Source organism: Pan paniscus, chromosome 12, assembly GCF_029289425.2.
Source record: "Pan paniscus chromosome 12, NHGRI_mPanPan1-v2.0_pri, whole genome shotgun sequence".
In the NCBI taxonomy this organism is placed as follows: domain Eukaryota; kingdom Metazoa; phylum Chordata; class Mammalia; order Primates; family Hominidae; genus Pan; species Pan paniscus.
The window spans coordinates 61715321-61734771 of NC_073261.2; the positions used below are offsets into that span (position 1 = coordinate 61715321).

Sequence of the window (19451 nt, forward strand, 5' to 3'; positions counted from 1 at the left end):
ACCAAGTACTGATGAGGATATGGAGAATCTAGTTCACAGGCACATTTGCTGGTGGGAATGTAAAATATTGCAGGCACTCTGAAAAACAGCTCGGCGATTTCTTTAAAAACTATGCATGACACTACCACACGACCCAGCAATTGCACACTTGGGCATTTATTCCAGAGAAATGAAAACTTAAATTCTTACAAAAACCTATATACACAAGTGTTAGTAGCAACTTTATTTGTAATAGCCCCAAACTGTAAACAACCCAGATGTCCTTCAGTGAGTAGGTGGTTAAATAAACTATGGTACTTTCAGCACTACTCAGCAACGAAAAGGAACGGGCTAATGATTCATTCTACAACCTGGACGAATTATGCTGAGTGAAAAAAAGCCAATCCCAAAAGTTTCAGACTGTATGATTCCATGTATGTAACATTTTTGAAATGACAAAAATCATAGAAATGGTGAACAGATTAGTGGTTTCCAGGAGGTAAGGAAGGTGGGGAGTGGGGAGTGCAAGGGAGGGAAGTGGATATGGCTATAAAAAGGCAACACAAGGGATTTGTGTGATGGCAATATTCTGTATCTTGTCTCTATCAATGGCAACATCTTGTGCCATACTTTTGCAAGATAGCACCCTTGGGGGAAACTGTATAAAGGGGACATAGTATCTCTTAGGATTGTGTCTTCCAACTGCATATGAAAATACAGTTATCTCAAAAACAAAGTTTACTTAAAAAATTATGAGCTCCTTAAAACCCCATTGGACTGTGAACTCCTTGAGGGAAAGTATTTTATTTATTCAGCAGCTGATATAGTGCTGACTTGTAGAAGATGTTTGAAAAGTGTCTGTGGGTTGCCTTAGGTGAGAGAGGCTAACCATTTGAATGTAGCCATATTAAGCACCCACAACTGACAGTACATCTCCAAATGAAGGGCAACTCTCTGCTGACCCATTCATTTAAAAACTGTCTACTGAGCATCTACTTTATGGTAGGCATTGTTCTGAGTGCTGGTGTCTTAATTCAGGCTGCTGTAACAAATTAGCACAGACTGGATGGCTTAAACAGCAAATATTTCTTATGGTTCTGGAGGCTGGAAGTCTGGGATCAGGGTGCCAACATGGTTGGGCTCTTGGTGAAGGCCCTCTTCGTGGTTATATCATTATATGGCCTTTCCTTGGTTTGAGCACATACACAGAGAGGGAGAGATCCCCTGTCTGTTTCTTTTTCTCCAAGGGCACTAACCTCTATCATGGGGACTCCACTCTATGACCTCATCTAAACCTAATTACCTGCCAAAGGCCCCACCTCCAAATACTATCACACTGGGGATTAAGGCTTCAATGATGAATTTGAGAAGGGGACATAAACATTGAGACTGTAGCAGCTAGAAATATAGTAGTGAACAAAATCAGGGGGGAATGCCCTGGCTTTCAGGGACCTTACAGTTTAACTGAACAGAAGACAATGACTATAATACATAAATTATGCAATATGTTAGGAAGTAATAAGTGCTATGGAAAAAAATTTTAAAGCAGTGTTTACAGGTTAAGGATATAGAAAGGCATGCAAGAGTGGGTGGTTGCAATTTTAAACAGTTTGAAGAATATCATTTGAACAAAGGCTTGAAGAAAGTGAGAGAGAAAACCATGTGGATATATGGGGGAAGAAAGTTCCAGGCAGAAGGAACAGCCATTGTAAAGGCTTTGAGGTAGAAATGTTTCTAGCATGTTCAAAGACCAGTGAGCAGGTAAAGCCAGTGTTGGTGAAACAAGATGTATGAGGGAGAATAGTTTGGTGAGAGGTTAGAGGGACAGTGAGAATATAGAACATTGAGAGCCTTTTGTCTTCTCCTTTAAGTGGAATGATGGGGGCCATTGGAGGATTGGAGGAGTGGAGAGGTGGCATGATCTGACTTCCGTTTGGAAAAGAATCACTCTATAGCAGGGCGTGGTGGTGGGCACCTGTAATCCCAGCTAACTGGGAGGCTGAGACAGGAGAATTGCTTGAATCCGGGAGGTGGAGGTTGCAGTGAGCCAAGATCACGCCATTGCACTCCAGCCTGGGCAAAAAGAATGAAACTCCCATCTCAAAAAAAAAAAAAAAAAAAAAAGAAAGAAAACAGTCACTCTGACTGCTGTGTTGAGAACAGTAGGAGAACAAAGGTGGAAGTAAGGAAGTGTACTTCAGAAACTATTTCAGTATTCAAGGTCCAAGAGGTGATGATGATTGGGACTGGGGTAGTAGCATAGCACTAGAGTTGTGAGAATTTCCTGACAGATTAGATGTAAGAAATCAATGATGGGTCCAAGGCTTTGCAGCTGAGGACTTGGACAAATAGTGTTGCCATTAACTGAGTTGGAAAAAAAATGCAGGGGGATGGCTTTGGGGGGAAGTTGAGGAGTGCATATTGATAAGACATCTATATGGATATGTTGAATAGGCAGTTGAAGATTTGAGACTGGACCTCAGAGGAGAGGAATACAGGCAGGAGATACAAATTTGGAAGTTGACAATATTTATATGGTATGTAAAGCTATAAAACTAGATGAGATCTCCAAGGGAGGAGCATATTGAAGAAGCCCAAGGATTGAGCCCCAGTTACCCTTGAGAGTTTTAAAGGCCAAGGAGAGGGAGAAGAACTTACTAAGAGAGACTGAGAGGCGTGGCCAGTGAAAGAGGAAGAAAAATCAGGAGTGTAGGGTCCTGGAAGCCAAGTGAACAGAGTGTTTCCTAGAGGAGGGAGTGGTCACCTGATCAACTGTGTAGGTCAGGTCAGGTAAGGTGTGAGAACTGATCATTGAATTTAGCAATGTAGAGACAACTGGGACCTCCACACGTCAGAGGGAAAGAATTTTAGCCATTAAATGAACGTATGGCTCATTACAAGAACATAATTATGTTTTAAAAGATTTGTTTTAAAAAGCTACTTTTCACTTCCTCAAAAAGGTAAGCATAGAATTACAATATGATCCAGCAATTCCACTTCTAGGTATATACCCCAAAGAATTGAAAGCAGAAACTCAGATAATCATATGCCAGTGTTCACAGCAGCATTATTCACAATAGCCAAAAGGTGGAAACAACCTAAATGTCCATCAACAGAGACTGGATAAACAACATGTGGTATGTACATACAATAGAATATTAGCCTTAAAAAAGAATGAAATTCTGATACTGGGTACACCGTGTGTGAACCTGGAAAATAAACTAAGTGAAATAAATCATGCACAAAATAACAGAATTCTACTCACGTCAGGTACCTAAAATAGTCAAATTCATAAAGACAACATAGAATAGCTGAGGAATAGAATAGCCTCCTTACCAGAGGCTGAGGCTAGTAGAGAATGGAGAATCATCATTTAATAGGTATACCATTTCTTCTTGGGGCAATGAAAAAGTTCTGGAAATGGATAATAGTGATGGTTGTGCAATATTGTGAAGGAACTTAATTGTACACTTTAAAAAGTTTAGAATGGTAAATGTAAGTGCCACAATTAATTTTTGTTTTGTTTTGTTTGTTTTTTTGAGACGGAGTCTTGCTCTGTCGCCCAGGCTGGAGTGCAGTGGCGTGATCTCGGCTTACTGCAACTTCCGCCTCCCGGGTTCAGGCGATTCTCCTGCCTCAGCCTCCTGAGTAGCTGGGATTACAGATGCACACGGCCACGCCCTGCTAATTTTTTTGTATTTTAGTAGAGACAGGGTTTCACAGTGTTGCCCAGGCCGGTCTCGAACTCCTGAGCTCAGGCAATCTGCCCGCCTCGGCCTCCCAAAGTGCACAATTTTTTTTCAAAAAAGCATAGGACGCAGGTAAAACACTATCTCAAGGGAAATTTATAACATATATTAGAATTAAAATCAACAAATAAGCAAAAGAAAAGCTGTCTTTTACGTATTGCTGACCTGAAAACTAAGTTTGCTTTAGGCATCATCTATGACTTGGCTTTCCTTGTAGATCCTTTTGTACATGTTTGTTATACTCATTTCTTAAAGGATCAAGCTTTAGCCATCACAGTTAAAGAAAACGGTATCCCCTTATACAGGTCATCATCAGAAGGGTAGGAGAAAAGTCAGCTACTGCAGAGTGATCCAACTACTTACAATTTTAGTAAGAGTGTATCTTTTAAATAACATATTTTATTTATCTGTATACTCTCATTCAGGAAAACTGTTCTCTCTCTCATATAATGGTTTTTGAAAAGAATGTTCCCTGAATGCACATGTAAATAATTTCTTTGCTAAAACCAGCATTTCTGATAATTTCACAGAACTGATAGTGAGAAAACCTTGAGTACTGGAAGGTTTTGTGGTGCAGCATATTTAATAACTGTGACAACTCAAGAATTTTAAGCAGACTCGCCTCCTTGTCTGGGATCTGTCGGCAGCATTGTGTCTCTACTGGCAAGCCCCTCAATGTACTGTTTCAGCCAAAACCGTGCTAATGATGGTCTACCAAATTTTTACTTGGTATTTTAAAGTCTCAATATTCTCAGGATTTAGAAAATACTTTCCCTCATCCTTTCAAAAGCTGCCACTCTGAAATACATAGGATTTTTTTTAAAAAAAGTCTAAAATTGCTTTACAGCCTTGATAAAACAAAGACTGGTGTGTTGATGTGGCTGCTTTTGTATGATTTCCGAGGTGAATTTAGATGACTGGAAGATAGATGGGTGCCAGATGCAGTTTGACATAGATTCAGGCAGCTGCTCCTGGGCTAGGTTTCATTAGCTGGTAAGTGCTCCAGCAGAAGCAGCAGAGCGAGGCCCCAAATGCCAAAATGACAGTGAGAACAGTGGAACAATACAATATTCACCAAGTGATTTTAATCTCGAAGATTAAATGTCACCCAATCAGTTTCCAGGTCTTAAAAAACCAACTTGCATGAAACCATTAGAGGGCCCAAGTCTTTGTTCACCAGAAGAAACAAGTTTTACTGTTTTTGAAGGGGGAGGGTGGTTAGTTTTAAAACACCAAAAAAAAAAAGTTTTAAACCCATGTTGGTAATATACAATTAAAACTCTTGTCAACCCCCAACACCCACACCACAGTAAAAGAAGTTCATTCACTATTGCAACCGGGCAGATAGGCAGATTCCTCAATAAAAGGAACCAATGTTTGTTTGTTTATCTATCTTTCTTAAAATGAAAGTCTTGGATGGGCTTCACAAGCCTCTTCCAGCTTAAATGCCCTCCCTCCCCCACCACAACCACACCCATTCTTCTCCAAAGAAAGCCAGAAGTCTTAACACAGAGAGAGCATACTTCTTTGTTTTTGAGACCTTATGGTCTGCATAGCTTTTGGTGGGTAAATAAGTACCCAACCACATAATTGTGAACTTAAAAAAAAATGTTCCTATAAAGGATTTTTGTTCTCACTACTTGTGGTGTCATAAGTAATTGTGAAACTGATTCCAGAATTCTCCGTACTTGATTTCAACTCACGTGTTTTCTCAACTGAGAAAGGGGACCTTTATTTAGTGTATTATTTACACTTACTAAACTTATCTTTGCTTTTCTGAAAAGAGTGTAATGATCTAACCCTTCAGTGATGCAACCATTTCATGTGAGGTAATTTTTTTTCACTAAAATTAACCCAAAATAAATAATTGATTGGACATGTACCTATTTGAAAACTGCAAATCTAACCAGTCTCTGCTTTTCTTCTTTAGTTTTAGGAAGCTACTGCATCACAGTAGCTCTGAAGCATTACAGAGTATCTTTTCCCTCTAAATGTGTGTGTGCTCAGCTCTCTTAATAACAATGGGAGTTGTATATGTACTCAAATAATAGTTTCCATTGCATTTTAGTATTTTTAGTCTTTTGCTTAGTAATAATGTCGTAATGCTACTTTTTTTTTTTTTTTGTCTACAGAATGGTTAAAGATTTGGAAATAAGCTCTGGTTGAATTAGAAACACTCTATGTTCAAAAGCAAATTATAATGTTAACTAATGGCCATGTGATGCCCTACCAAGTTTGAATATATTCTGGGCCTGAAGATATTGCATACATGCTCTCTGAAAGTTGAATTTTCTTGGGGCAGAGCTACCCATCTCTGAATTTACATTTGAATTACAGGGAATAACATCTCAGGTGCCATGGTTTGACTTCATCTAAATCTTTGAGAAATGTTTCATAGTAATCAAAGCTTCTCTTTCTCTTCTTTTTTCCCTTCCTTCCTTTATGGGTCTAGCACTGACAACTTGACCACATTGACCTAAATATTAAGACCTTTTTTCTGTTTCTCTGTACCCACTACTCACAAGGGCTATGCTAGCAAACGTCGTTGATGAGAGGTGAGTATTGCGTTAATGAAGAGTCATTAGGTTCAGCACACTCAGTTTGGGTGAACCTAATTAGACTCAGATTGTATTTCTCTTGAACAGCTTTTAAAAGCCTTTTTCTCTTTTTTTGAGACAGAGTCTTGCTCTTTTGCCCAGGCTGGAGTACAGTGGCACAATTTCGGCTCACTGCAACCCCCATCTCCCAGGTTCAAGTGATTCTCCTGCCTCAGCTTCCCGAGTAGCTGGGATTATAGGCACCTGCCACCACACTTGGCTAAATTTTGTATTTTTAGTAGAAATGAGGTTTCACCATGTTGGCCAGGCTGGTCTCGAACTCCTGTCCTCAAGTGGTCCGTCCGCCTCGGCCTCCCAAAGTGCTGGAATTACAGACGTGAGCCACCCCGCCCAGCCCCTTTCTAGCCTTTCTTTATCCCTGAATTTACATAATTCCTCTGCTCCATTTTGCTTCATTTCTACCAGGTATCTGGTCCTTCTTTATCTTCAAGAGATGTTGTGAGAAGACAGTGAAAAGGGAAAAAGGTGGTGAAAAGAGCATTGGGTTCCAAGTCCAAAGTCCAGGAGGTTGCCTCCCTGCCAGAGCCGGAGCCCTGTCTTCCTCACAGGGTGGCTGGGAGGGGTAAAGGAGCATATGGAGATCCTTGGAGAAAAGCACTATATGCAGAAGTCCAAGATGCCATTGTGGTTATTACTATTAATTACCAACCAAATCCAAAGCCATTTCAATTGCTAATCATTTGATATTTTAATTCATTTTTTTCTACCTTAAAATTATAAATGTAAGCCACAGTCTCTTACCACTTATGGACTACTAACCACTCTATTAACTCTCCGTGCTGTATCTATTCCCCCAGTTCTCCCATCCTGTTTTATTTGTTGTTGTTGTTGTTGTTTGTTTGTTTGTTTTTTGAGATGAGATCTTGCTATGCTGCCCAGGCTGCTCTCAAACTCTTGGGCTCAAGTGATCCTCCCTCCTCAGCCTCCCAAATAGCTGGGATTACAGGTGTGCACCACTGCACCCAGCTCATTACTGGCATTTTTTAATGTAGAAAAAAAAAGTGCTGTAACCCAGTTATAGCAATGAAAGTAGGAAGAAGCATGCTGATTCCTCCTGTTACTTGAGTTATAAAGCCATTGAAGAAAGTAGCTGGTCTTTCCTAGACTTTATTATGTTTTCCCATCAGAATATAACTAAAGCAAAGGGACAAGAGGAGGGAATCTCAGAAAATTAACAATCCAGAGGTTTGACACTCTTAGTAATTTGTGAGAGAGTCTTGTCTTAAGCTTAGCCTAAAGCCTGGCACAGTGGACATTCGGTAAATGTTAGATGAAGAAAAAACAGGGGTATTGGTTTTATATTAAATTTGCAGTGGCAGAGGTACATTTTGAATGCTAGTCAGATGATGATATTCATTCAATAAAAATATATTTCTCCTATACTCCAGTCTGACCTAATGCCTTAAATGAGTGGAGCTTCATCTAATCTCTCCTGTACAGTGCGCACCACAACGCCTCTGTAAGATTTGTCCCAGTTGGCAGCAGTGACGAGGCCTGCTGGGGACAAACCAGGGAGCTCTCCATCCAGCGCCAGTGACCACCAGCACAGTATTGAATTTGATGAGCATTATGTTATTAAATAATTATTAACAAAAATAACTACTGTTGTTTATCATTTTCAGAGGCTGCACTAACCTTTCTACATACATTATCTCATTTAATTCTCACAGTAACACCACACTGCAGGTTCTGGGTCTATCCCCTTTTTACAGATGAGGAAATTGAGGCTTAAGCAAGTTGCTGAAAGTCAACCAACCAACACATGGTCAAGCTAGAAGTTGAAACCCTGTCTGTCTCAGGACTGTCTGACTCCACAGTCAGTGTTTGCAGGCATGTCAGAAAATGTTGCCCACAGTTTGCTAAGTTACATGTTAAGTAGTCTCAAAATACTCTTTGTTTTGCCTCTGGTTTCTCTGCAAAAGAACTAACAGGTACTGATGGTATAAAATGGTATAAAAGCAGCCAAACTCATAATGAAGACTTTTTTCTTTTTCTTTTTCTTTTTTTTACCGTTAATGTAGAAAAGATGATTTCTGATGAAGGGTGCCTTTACTTCAGTCTCATAGCACAGGCTCTCCCTCAGGTGGGAGGGTGAGTCAGAGGTGGATGACTATGCTTTCCTGGAGTTATTTGCAGTGTGTGACAGGGACAGAAAGTGTGAATGCATGCAGCCTCACATCTGATGGGTACATCCCTAAGCTGCACAACTGTGGCAGCCTCAGATGAATCATGGCATTTTAGGATCCGCATGTGTCGTCAACATACGTGGGTTGAATTAGCATGGAAGCATAGTAGTACTCTAGAAACACAAATAAAAGTAAAACACACCATTGAAGTACCTGCAGTTTTTCACATAGAAGCCAAATGCTTGTGAAATCAGTACATTTTGAGCTTTTTGTTTTTAGAGCTAATGCTCTTGTTTACTAGATAAGACCATCTTAGCATTTTCTATTTAAGTGTTTAAAATTCAGTCATAAAATTTCACTCTAAGCTAAAGCTGTTTATAGTAACTTAGGCTGTATGTGGGTGTATTAAGAAGGAAAAATAGAATATATTTCTAAAAAGATATATTAAAGTTTTTCTGGTTCATGCTGCTTGATTGATGATAGATAGATGATTGATTGCTAGATAGATAGATAGATCACCATAAGTTTGTTTCCATCTGAGTTTGTTTTTAGAAATGTGCCTTGGCAAAGAATCTTCTTTAGACAGTTAAGTAAAGTGATATTTACAGTAATATAAATTAGAAAATGAAAACCAGATCTTGAAGTAGAAGATATATAGATTCCAGTCTGGGCTTTGCTTCTTGGTGGTTGTGTCATCTTGAGAAAGTTTTCTCTGAGCCTCGCTCAGTTCCTCAGGTGTAAAACAGAATAGTAGCTGGTGCTTGGGGTCTTGGGGATGGGGAACAAATAAGATGATGATGTCAGCGTGCTTTACAATCTGTAAATGCTATACAGTTTTTTAAAGTACTGTAATTATCCAAGTTTAAAATTATCCACAGCCAGCAGATGGACTGATCCGTCACCATTCTTCATCCATGAAGGTGATAATGTTTATTTTGGTCTCCTAAAAAACACAGGTTTTTTTGGGATTTTTTTGTTTATTTTTTTACACATTTATTGAGCTCTTATGATTTGTGAGGACTTCCTTCACATCAGCAGAATTTATATGTAGATTTATAATGCCTTTGTTTACACAGACTTGTTATTTATATAGCATACCAACTTTCTGTGCATGTGAATTTTATAGACACCTGAAGTTTATCTCGTTAAGTACCTAAACTTGTTTAACATAAGCTTGTTCAATAAAAATCTTTCTTTATGTCATGTTTGTTGTTGATGTTATTATTATATTTTTTCCATAGACAGCATTGAGCAATGCTACATTTTCATCATGATTCAGGATCATTTAGATTGCTAAAATATTCTGTGAAATAGATTCCTTTAGGGTAGAGCTAGTAAGGGACATGGTGCTATTTACCATTATTTTAATGGTCCTAGATCAGTAAATTTTTTGAATTATTGAATCAGTGTTGGTTTTTGTTTTTAATTAAAAGAGATGGGGTCTTGCTGTGTTGCCCAGGGATGGTCTGGAACCCCTGGGCTCAAGCAGTCCACCCACCTGTGCCTCCCAAAGTGCTGGGATTACAGGCATGAGCCACCATGCCCAGCCAAATCAATGTTTTTATAATCCCTCCCTTCTATTCTAGTTGTTAGCTGTCTTTTTCTTTTTTCTACTATCATGCACTTGCCTCTTTTAATTCTTTCTCCCTTCTAAATTTCTAAATTTTCATTTACAATCTGTGGTTTGGGAAAAAGGCCAGATATATTTTAATCTTTAAGATTAAATAGGCACTTAGGTAATACATGTTAATGTATGAGGTTTGGTATATGTGCTTTGTTTTATCTTATTTTTGTCGAAGGATTTTTTTGCTTATTTTCTAAGTTCCAAGTAACGAGTTCTCTCTGGATGAATTGTTTTACACACCAACATTTACAGCCTGCATCAATTTCACCAGTTATACTTTTTTTTTTTTTTTGAGACAGAGTCTTACTCTGTCACCAAGGCTGGAGTGCAGTGGTGTGATCTCAGCTCACTGCAACCTCTGCCTCCCAGGTTCAAGCGATTCTCCTGCCTCAGCCTCCCGAGTAGCTGGGACTACAGGTGCATGCCACCACGCCCGACTAATTATTTGTATTTTTAGTAGATATGGGGTTTCACCATGTTGGCCAGGCTGGCCTCGAACTCCTGACCTCAAGTGATCCACCGCCTTGGCCTCCTAAAGTGCTGGATTACAAGCATGAGCCACCACACCTGGCCAATCACCAGTTATACTTATGTAGCTCTTTATTAATTTCAAAGTGCTTGTGTATACTTTGCCTACCTTGATGTCCACAAAATCATGAGAGACAGGCAAGACATATTTCAATATTTTACAGATAAGAAAGCTAAGGCATAGTTGGAGGTTATTCAGTAGATCTTAACTAGGGATTGCAGCCGAATCTCCCAGGGAAGTTTGTTCACCTGTACATACCAGGGTATCCCAATTCCATGGGTCTGGGGCAGAACTCAGGTACATATATTTTGGAAAAAGATCCCAAATGATTCTAATGTGCATAGCTTTCCCAGACCTTTTTCTCTGTCCCCTCATCCCCCACCTCTGCTCCCACTGAGAACTGCTAGGTTAAAGTTTTTTATCACCAGTAAGTGGTTTATTAAGATGCTTTCACCTGCAGGTTACAGAAAAGCCAACAAACAGTGGCTTAAATCTGATTTTCGGTGGTTCCACAATCAGCTGGTGTGGTGGTCAGAGTAATCCTCCCTGTATGTTACTTTACGTGGTAAAAGAGACTTTGCAAATGTAATTAAGGTTCTTGAAATGGGGAGATCATCATTATCTGGCTGGGCTCCGTGTAATTACAGGGGTCGTTATAAGAGTGGGGCAGGAGCATCAAATGCAGAAGAAGAAGGTGGGATGACAGAAGCAAGGGTTGGAATTATGTGCTCTGAAGATGCAGGAAGGGGTTATGAGCCAAGGAATGAATGCAAGGCAGCCCCTAGAAGCTGGAAAAGACAATGAAGGAGGGCCTCCCCTGAAGCCTCTGGAAGAATGCAGCCCTCTCAAAACCTTGATTTTTAGACTTCTGACCTCCAGAACTATATGAGAATAAATTTGTGTCATTTTCACCCACTAAGGTTATGATTTGTTACAGCAACAATAGGAAACCAGTACAACTGGGAAGTATAAAATGCAGATTCTTAAGCCCCTCCCACAGAGATAAAGTTTGAATAGAGTAGGTGAGGTTTAGGGAGCTGTGTTTAAACTAGTCCTTAGGTGATTTAGTGGCCTGTGGTTTTTGGCCCGTTGGCCCGCATCTACAGAGTTACAAAATAACCACAAGGCCATTTACTGTTTTCCTCAGATGTCTAGAGCTGGGTGGTCCCAGCATGGCAAGGATGGGGGTAGGGGTGTCATCAAGGACCCAGGCCCCACCTGGACCTCTGCTCTACTCCTCTCAGTGTGTTGGGCTTTTACCCTATCCCTTATTTTTGTTTTGGGGTTTTTTGTTTGTTTTTTTTTTTTGAGACAAGTTCTCGCTCTGTCACCTACCCTATCCCCTTTTTTTGTTTGTTTTTGGGTTTTTTTTTTTTGTTTTTTTTTTTTTTTTGAGACAAGGTCTCACTCTGCCACCCAGGTTGGAGGGCAGTGGTGTGATTATAGCTTACTGCAGCCCCAACCTCCTGGGCTTCCCACCTCAACCTCCCGAGTAGCTGGGACTACAGGTGCACACCACCACACCTGGCTAATTTTTAACAGTTATTTTTAGTAGAGATGAGGTCTTGCTATATTGCCCAGGCTGGTCTTGAACTCCTGGGCTCAAGTGATCCTCCTGCCCTTGGCCTCCCAAAGTGCTGGGATTATGGGCGTGAGCCACCCCACCCAGCCTTACCCTTATTCTTGTTATATCATGGTCACAGACGGCTACCAGAAAGAAGATTCCTTCCCAGAAGTTCCAGCAGACTTTCCCTTTACACCTGACTAGCCAGAACTGCAGCACCTGGCCATCTCCAGCTGCACAGGAGGCTGGACAGCAAGAAACCTCACATGGTATCTCAAAACATTATTCTGTCTCCCTTCTCCTCCTGGGAAACACGTGCACCCCTCCAACATCACTTACCTTTCATCTGGCTGTTGTCTCCCTCCTCCAACATGGCTGTTTAGTGTCAGGTCCTTGTACCTTTTAAAATTATCTCAGGCTGGTGGCTCACTCCTGTAATCCCAGCACTTTGGGAGTCCCAAGGCAGGAAGATCGCTTAAAACCAGGAGTTTGAGACCAGTCTGGGCAACATAGCGAGACGCCTGTCTCTATAAAAAATTAAAATAATAAAATGGTTCCTGTCATTTTGGAAAAAAGAAAGCACTTAATTTATTTAATCTTTACAACTTCATGGGATGATTAATTTCCTTTTTTTTTTTTGAGATGGATTCTTACTCTGTTGCCCAGGCTGGAGTGCTGCAACCTCTGCCTCCCGAGTTCAAGTGATTCTCGTGCCTCAGCCTCCCGAGTAGCTGGGATTACAGGCATGTGCCCCCACGCCCGGCTAATTTTTTGTATTTTTAGTAGAGACAGGGTTTCACTGTGTTAGCTAGGATGGTCTCAATCTCCTGACCTCGTGATCCGCCTGCCTTAGCTTCCCAAAGTGCTGGGATTACAGGCGTGAGTCACTGTACCCGGCCTCAAATGTCATTTTCTTATCAAGGTACATTCAACCACCTCTTTACAATTGCAGCCCTGCCCCACACATACACACTCAAGCACACATTACCCATCCTTTTTTCCTACTTTATTTTTCCCATAGCACTTAATCTCTAATATACCATATAATTTACGAATTTATTCCACTTTCTCCCACCATCCTGAATGTAAGATCCGGGAAAACAGGGATTTTGTGTTTTGTTTGCAGCCATATTCCAGCTCCTAAAACTTAGGCTGGGTGCAGTGGCTCATGGCTGTAATCCTAGCACTTTGGAAGGCTGAGGAGGGCGGATCACCTGAGGGCAGGAGTTCGAGACTAGCTTGGCCAACATGGTGAAACTCCGTCCCTACTAAAAATACAAAAATTTGCCTGGCACGATGGTGCACGCCTGTAATCCCAGCTATTCGGAAGGTTGAGGCAGGAGGATCGCTTGAACCTGGGAGGCGGAGGCTACAGTGAGCCAAGATCGTGCCATTGCACTCCAACCTGGATGACAAGAGTGAAACTCCATCTCAAAAAAAACAAAAACAAAAACCAAAAAAAAACCACTAGGACATAGTAAGCATTCAATAAATTTTTGTTGGGCTGGACGTGATGGCTCACACCTGTAATCCTGGCACTTTGGGAGGCCGAAGCAAGCAGATCGCTTGAGCCCAGGAGGTTGAGGCTTCAGTGAGCTTGATCATGCCACTGCACTCCAGCCTGAGAGTTAGAATAAGACCCTGTCTCAAATAAATAAATAATTGTTGAATGAACACATTCTTTATGCATGGTTCCGATTAGGTCTATGGGGCAAATTTCTAGAAATGAAACGACCATATTACAGGATATAGAAATTTTAAAAGGTTCTTGATACACATCTCCAAAACCCTGTCTTTCCCAAGGTTAAATCAATCTATACTCACATCAGTAACTGTGAGACAACCTGTCCACTGCACCCTCACATTGTTAACAGCTTTAAAACAACTTTAGCTAGCTTACTATGTAAAAATTACAGTTCTTTTAAATTTGTATTGCTTTTTCATGCATTGCTTCCCTTGATAATGATTAGTTTGGGTCCTTTGCTCATTTATAAAATTTTGTTTTAGTGTTTTCTAATTTAGTATTGATGGTTTTCTAATTGATTCATAAGACCTCTTTAGGTTATAAAGTTACTAAGTCTTTGTTACCTGTGTTGCAGTTATTTTCCCTAGTTTGTCATTTAAAAAAAATTTTTGCTTATGGTGCTTTTTGTTATATAGTTTTTGTTAATGTAGTCAGTTTTATCTTCATGGCTCTTTTGCTTTATGTTTGAAAAGGTCTTATCTACCTCTAAGATAAATTATTCATCTGTAATTTCTTTTAGTTCTCTTATGTTTTTTAATGTTATTCTTTAATCTCTGGTGTTTTATCATATTGTATGAGGCAAGGACCTAATGTTAGTTTTTCCTCCCTAAATAATAAACCATTCATTGCACATGCCTCCCTTACCTCACTTATAAGAATGTGTCTTTAGTGTATACTAAATCTTTTTACTAAAGTCTGTTTCAAGTGTTTCAATTCAGATTCATTTATATTTTTCTTTTGCCAGAATCCAACTCTTAATTATTGTTTTTAAATATATTTTAATATCCTTTTTTAATTTTTATTTCATTTTTTCCTCATTTGTTGGTTTGTCTAAGTAAATGTTAGAATCATTCAGTAAAGTTCAAGAATCAATGGGGAGTTAACTTCCTAAAGTGAAAACCACGTCATGCCATTCTCCCATGGAAGATCTCTTAATGACTTCAGAACATAAAGGCCACACTCAGTGTTGCCTCCAAGACCTTCCTAGACGTGCCCCAGCCAAACTCTCTAGTGTTATGTATTGCTACTCCCTGCCTGAAATTTACACTTCAGATCTGTACCCACATCACATGCTATTTCTCACCTCCCTATCTTTGTTCATCCTGTTCCATCTGCCTTTAATGACCTTGACTAATGACCTTGACGAATTCCTGTTTACCCTAAAATCCACTTCCTGGCCTCATTCCACACTGGCCAGGCTCTGTGGCCACTCCTGCATGTCCATTGTCATCCTGTGCATGTCTCTTACACCCACCACATAACCCATTGCATCACAATGATGAGTTAATCTTCCACCTGAACTGGGTGGGAGCATCTCTTGTTCATTTTGTATTTCTAGGACCTACCATGCTACCTGTCATATAGTAAGTCATGTGGATGGATTAGAGGAGAATATTCGGGACTGGAAATTGGGAGACAGATTGTTGCCATAATCAAAGTGAAAGATAACTAGAGTATTGACTAGGGCAGCGGTGGGAGAAATGGGACATACATGGAAAATAAGAGAGAAGATTGACAGGGCTTTGTATCTGGATGAATGTGAGGGTAAGAGAGATGGAAGATACTTTGAATCTGAGATTTCCAACGGAGACTCCAGGTGGATGTTGTGCCTTAACTGTATTTAGGCATTTGGGAAGTAGGGGGCAATTTAAGGAGAATATGATTAGGACAACTTTAGATGTGCTGTGAGTTGGAGATGCCTTTACGATACCCAGTGGAGATGTCTGATAGGCAACGGGACATGAATAGGTTAATTATATGCTTTTATCATTCAAACTAGGACCTTTTCGAAATTGACACAGGGTGCTATTAATAATTATGCCAGGATAACAAGCATAAACCAGGAATGACCCTTATAAACTGGGTTGCATAGTCTTCCTATATAAACAGGTCACATCTGGAGCTCAGAGAGAAAGGTCTGGAATGAAGTTAATGATTTGTGAGTCATTAGCATGTAGGTGCTCTGAGAATGGGTGAGATTGCCTAGGGAGAGTTTCTAGGATAGGAAGAGAAAAGGGGCAAGACAAAAACATAGGGAATACTAATATTTACATAGTTAATTAGGTAACTGGGATTATTAACTGGGAAATTGTTTTTCGAAACACTTAACATTCCTAAATTTTTCTGAGGATTCTAATATCCTAATCAACCATTCCCATGTCTGCTCCCAACCCGGCCATGAACCATAGCCATCTCCATCCCGCCCCCACCACAGTACTTTACCCCTCTCTGGCCCTCTCTGCAGCCGGAAGTTGTTGTTGTTGTTTTTTAAGTTTAAAACTACAGGTTTATAGGGAGGGCAGAGGAAGAGGAGCCAACAAAGGAAACTACAAGTGGCCAAGGAGACAAGAACCAGGAGACTACAGTTCAACTTGAAGGAAACCTTTCGAGGTGGTCAGTAATGTCAGATGCTACAGAAAGGCTAAGTAGTATGAGGAGCTGAGAAGTGTCCATTGGCCATGCCATTTAGGGGTCACTGTTGCCCGTTTGTGGGATGGTCAGTAGAGTTGTCCTGCAGTAGGCAGAGGAAGCAGGAAGAAAAATAAAGCTGTAGATAGACAGAAGTAGCTACTAGCAGCATTCCTGCAGCAGTAAACATGGGGAGGATTGATTCCTATTTTAAAAGTGAAGATAGAATACAGTGAATCTGTAATTTATTGATTGCAACAAGGAGCCAGTAGGAAGGGCAAGGCTGAATGTACAAGAGAGGGAAGAAATACCAATCTTCAGTCATATTGAAGCTTTTTTGCTCAGTCTCATTCCCTTGTCAGGAGCACCTGTGCTGTGTTATAGTTGAATGCCACCAGTCTGTTCTAATAGGTGTCACTTTGACTTTAAAGACTACCATCTAATGTCTTTCTGTTTGGTTGGCTTGGGATCTAGATTGTCCTTCCTCTTTTTCTAAAGACTCAAGATGGGAACCTTTGAAGAGGATATAAATTTGTCTTCTAGTTGCATTGATTTGCTGACCACTGGTAAAGTGCTGATAACCCATCAGTCTAGATATATGGGTTAATGTGATGTATCCTTGTTGATAGATTTAGAAACATATACTGCATGTGAACCTACTCCTTTAGTACATGTATGTGTGTCTCTCCATGGTGTCATGTGTATTAGGTGGAAAAGTGAGTTTTTACACCAAAACTTGTTTTTATCTTGAGAAGTTCCATTAAGAAAAAAGTTGTTAAAATACAAACTGTTCTGTTTTCTGATTTGCTATCTCATAGTAAGCAGTTAGTTGTAAGATTAACTTCCTCAGAGGAAAGAAGGCAAGGACACCAGCAAAAGGAAAAGAAATGTTTAATTGCTCTGCGAAGGCCCCAACATGCTCTGAAAAGTAAAGATTTCAGGCTTAATGTGCATGGAACAAAAGGCCGTTGTGAGCTGTGTACAAGAGTTGGTGAGAGTTTGTATTCTGCCCCTTTTTTCTGTGGGAGTTATTTCCTGTTGTTGACTAGAGTTCTTTATTTAGAACCACCTAGCTTCAGAATGCCTGCTAGCTTGCAGAAAAGTGTGTACTTAAAACATAGGCTTATTTCAAGACAATCTCTTTGAAAAAAAAGTCACACTACACATGCACTGAAACATCATGTTCCCAAAGGTCAAGATCCCCAATAAGAAGAGACATAAGAAGGAGCTGCAATGCGTTTGGTGTAGCACTTGGTGGTCACCTGAACACCTAGTGAAAGATATTTTATGGGGAAACTGTGTTTCTATTTTTTACTTTAAAAAAAAAACAAACCAAGATTTCACTTTTTAGTGCTGAGTTCTTTGTCATTTTAAGGAAGTAACAAGAAGCCTTCCATATTTTGTGAGGAAGATTTATCCTTGTTAGCATGATAGAAGTTCGCCTGGCAGGTAAGAAATAACACCCAAAACAGGCATTAAACCACTTACTCTCCTATACTTGAGCAATGAGCTGGACTTCCTATTGAAGAACGTTAGGTTGATTTAGCATTATCATTGGATTTTATAGTCTAATATTGAGAGCGAGAAGGATAATAGAACGAATGAGAAGAATAAATTGTTTATTACTGAAATAATAGGGAATAAATGAATGCTTGCAATACAAATATTGTCCAATATTAACAGGTGCTAGAAGTTGTAGGAAAAAAAATCTTACACGGTTCTACTTCATGGGAACCATAAGGAAGAAAGAAGAGAAAATGTATTTCTTTAACTTACTATATTCTGAAACAATGAAATAATTAGAATACATTTATTTGCTTTTGAGACTTTGATACTTTTTAAAAAGACATCTCCTGTGTGTCTCTCCCTGATTCTATTACCCTCCTCCTGTTACCAGAGGTAACTACTTTCTTGAATTTTTAAATCTATTTTCTATAATTGCATACATATATATATGTAAACTATATATACAGTGTTTTGCATGTTTAAAAATATGTTATATAAATGGTGTTGTATATATTTTATAACTTGCTTTCTTTTAGTCAATATTTGTTTTTGAGATAAAGCTTTATATTTTGAGATCAACACATAATACATGGTACCTTTAGTTCTTTTTTTTTTTATTTTAAGTTTTTTTGGCTGTAAGTTTATTCAATGCAAAATAATCCTCTCCAGTTTTACTGAGGTGGCTGACCACGTCCATGACCAAACCCGCCTCTAAACTGGAATTCGGTTGCTGACCCAGCCCCAGCCTCGGCTTTCTTGTTGGCATCAGGGGGCACAGTACTCCGCCTGTAGGTATCTCTGTCTGCTTCCCCTCTTGTGAGTCTTGCAGGTTGCTCACCCCCTAGACCTTTAGGCCGAGGCCTGCCAGCCTCTGGATGACTGTGGTGTAGGGTGGCAGGCACAATCTCCGGGGGCAGATGAAGGTACCAGTAGAAACGTCTCCAGGCAAACTGTTCCTCCATGCAGCCTCAGGACTTGAGAGACTGCATGGCCTTCATGACATGAAGGTTGGGCACATTCTTGTCTGCCAGCTCTGGGTGCTTAGGCATGTGGACAACCTTCTTTGCCACCGTGACTCCCTTCTTAAAAAGGAGTTCATAAACGGGAATCTGGTTCTTCTTAGGCATCAACATCTCCATGGCTGTAGGGTCTGGGGCCAGGGCTGGAAAGACCTTTAGTTCTTTTTAACCACTGTAGTTTTCAAGGATATCATCTTGAACTTTCAGGTTACTTACAATATTTTGCTATTACAAGCAATACTGCCAAAAAGATTCTTCTCCTATGTCTCCATGGGGATAAAAGCAAGAGTCTCTCTAGATTCTAGACTTAGCCCTTCTCATCCAGAATTCCTTGAGGGAATTAAGCCCCAATCTCTTAAGGTATCTTTGTAGGGTAATGAATTAACTTCTGTAAGTCTGGAATCATTCAAGTGTTGAGCTGGAGCTGGAGATTGATAGCCACTCCTAAGAATGAATGTGCTAATCTCTTCCTAATTCTTGAGTTCAGTTGGGAGGCTTGAAATCAGCCATGGTATGGGTATTTATACCACAGAAATCAGCAAATGCTACAAATAAAAGCTTCCTTCCCTATCCCCCTAGCTGGT

At 40.0% G+C, this 19451-nt stretch overlaps 1 protein-coding gene and 1 pseudogene across 1 annotated transcript in view; one reads left to right on the forward strand and one right to left on the reverse strand.

Moving 5' to 3' along the window:
• SERTAD2 (SERTA domain containing 2) overlaps window positions 1-19451 on the forward strand; it is a 122520-nt gene that overhangs the window by 69593 nt on the left and 33476 nt on the right. The gene's annotated exons all lie outside the window — the stretch shown is intronic.
• Window positions 4359-19093, reverse strand: LOC100982524 (small ribosomal subunit protein eS10-like; annotated as a pseudogene).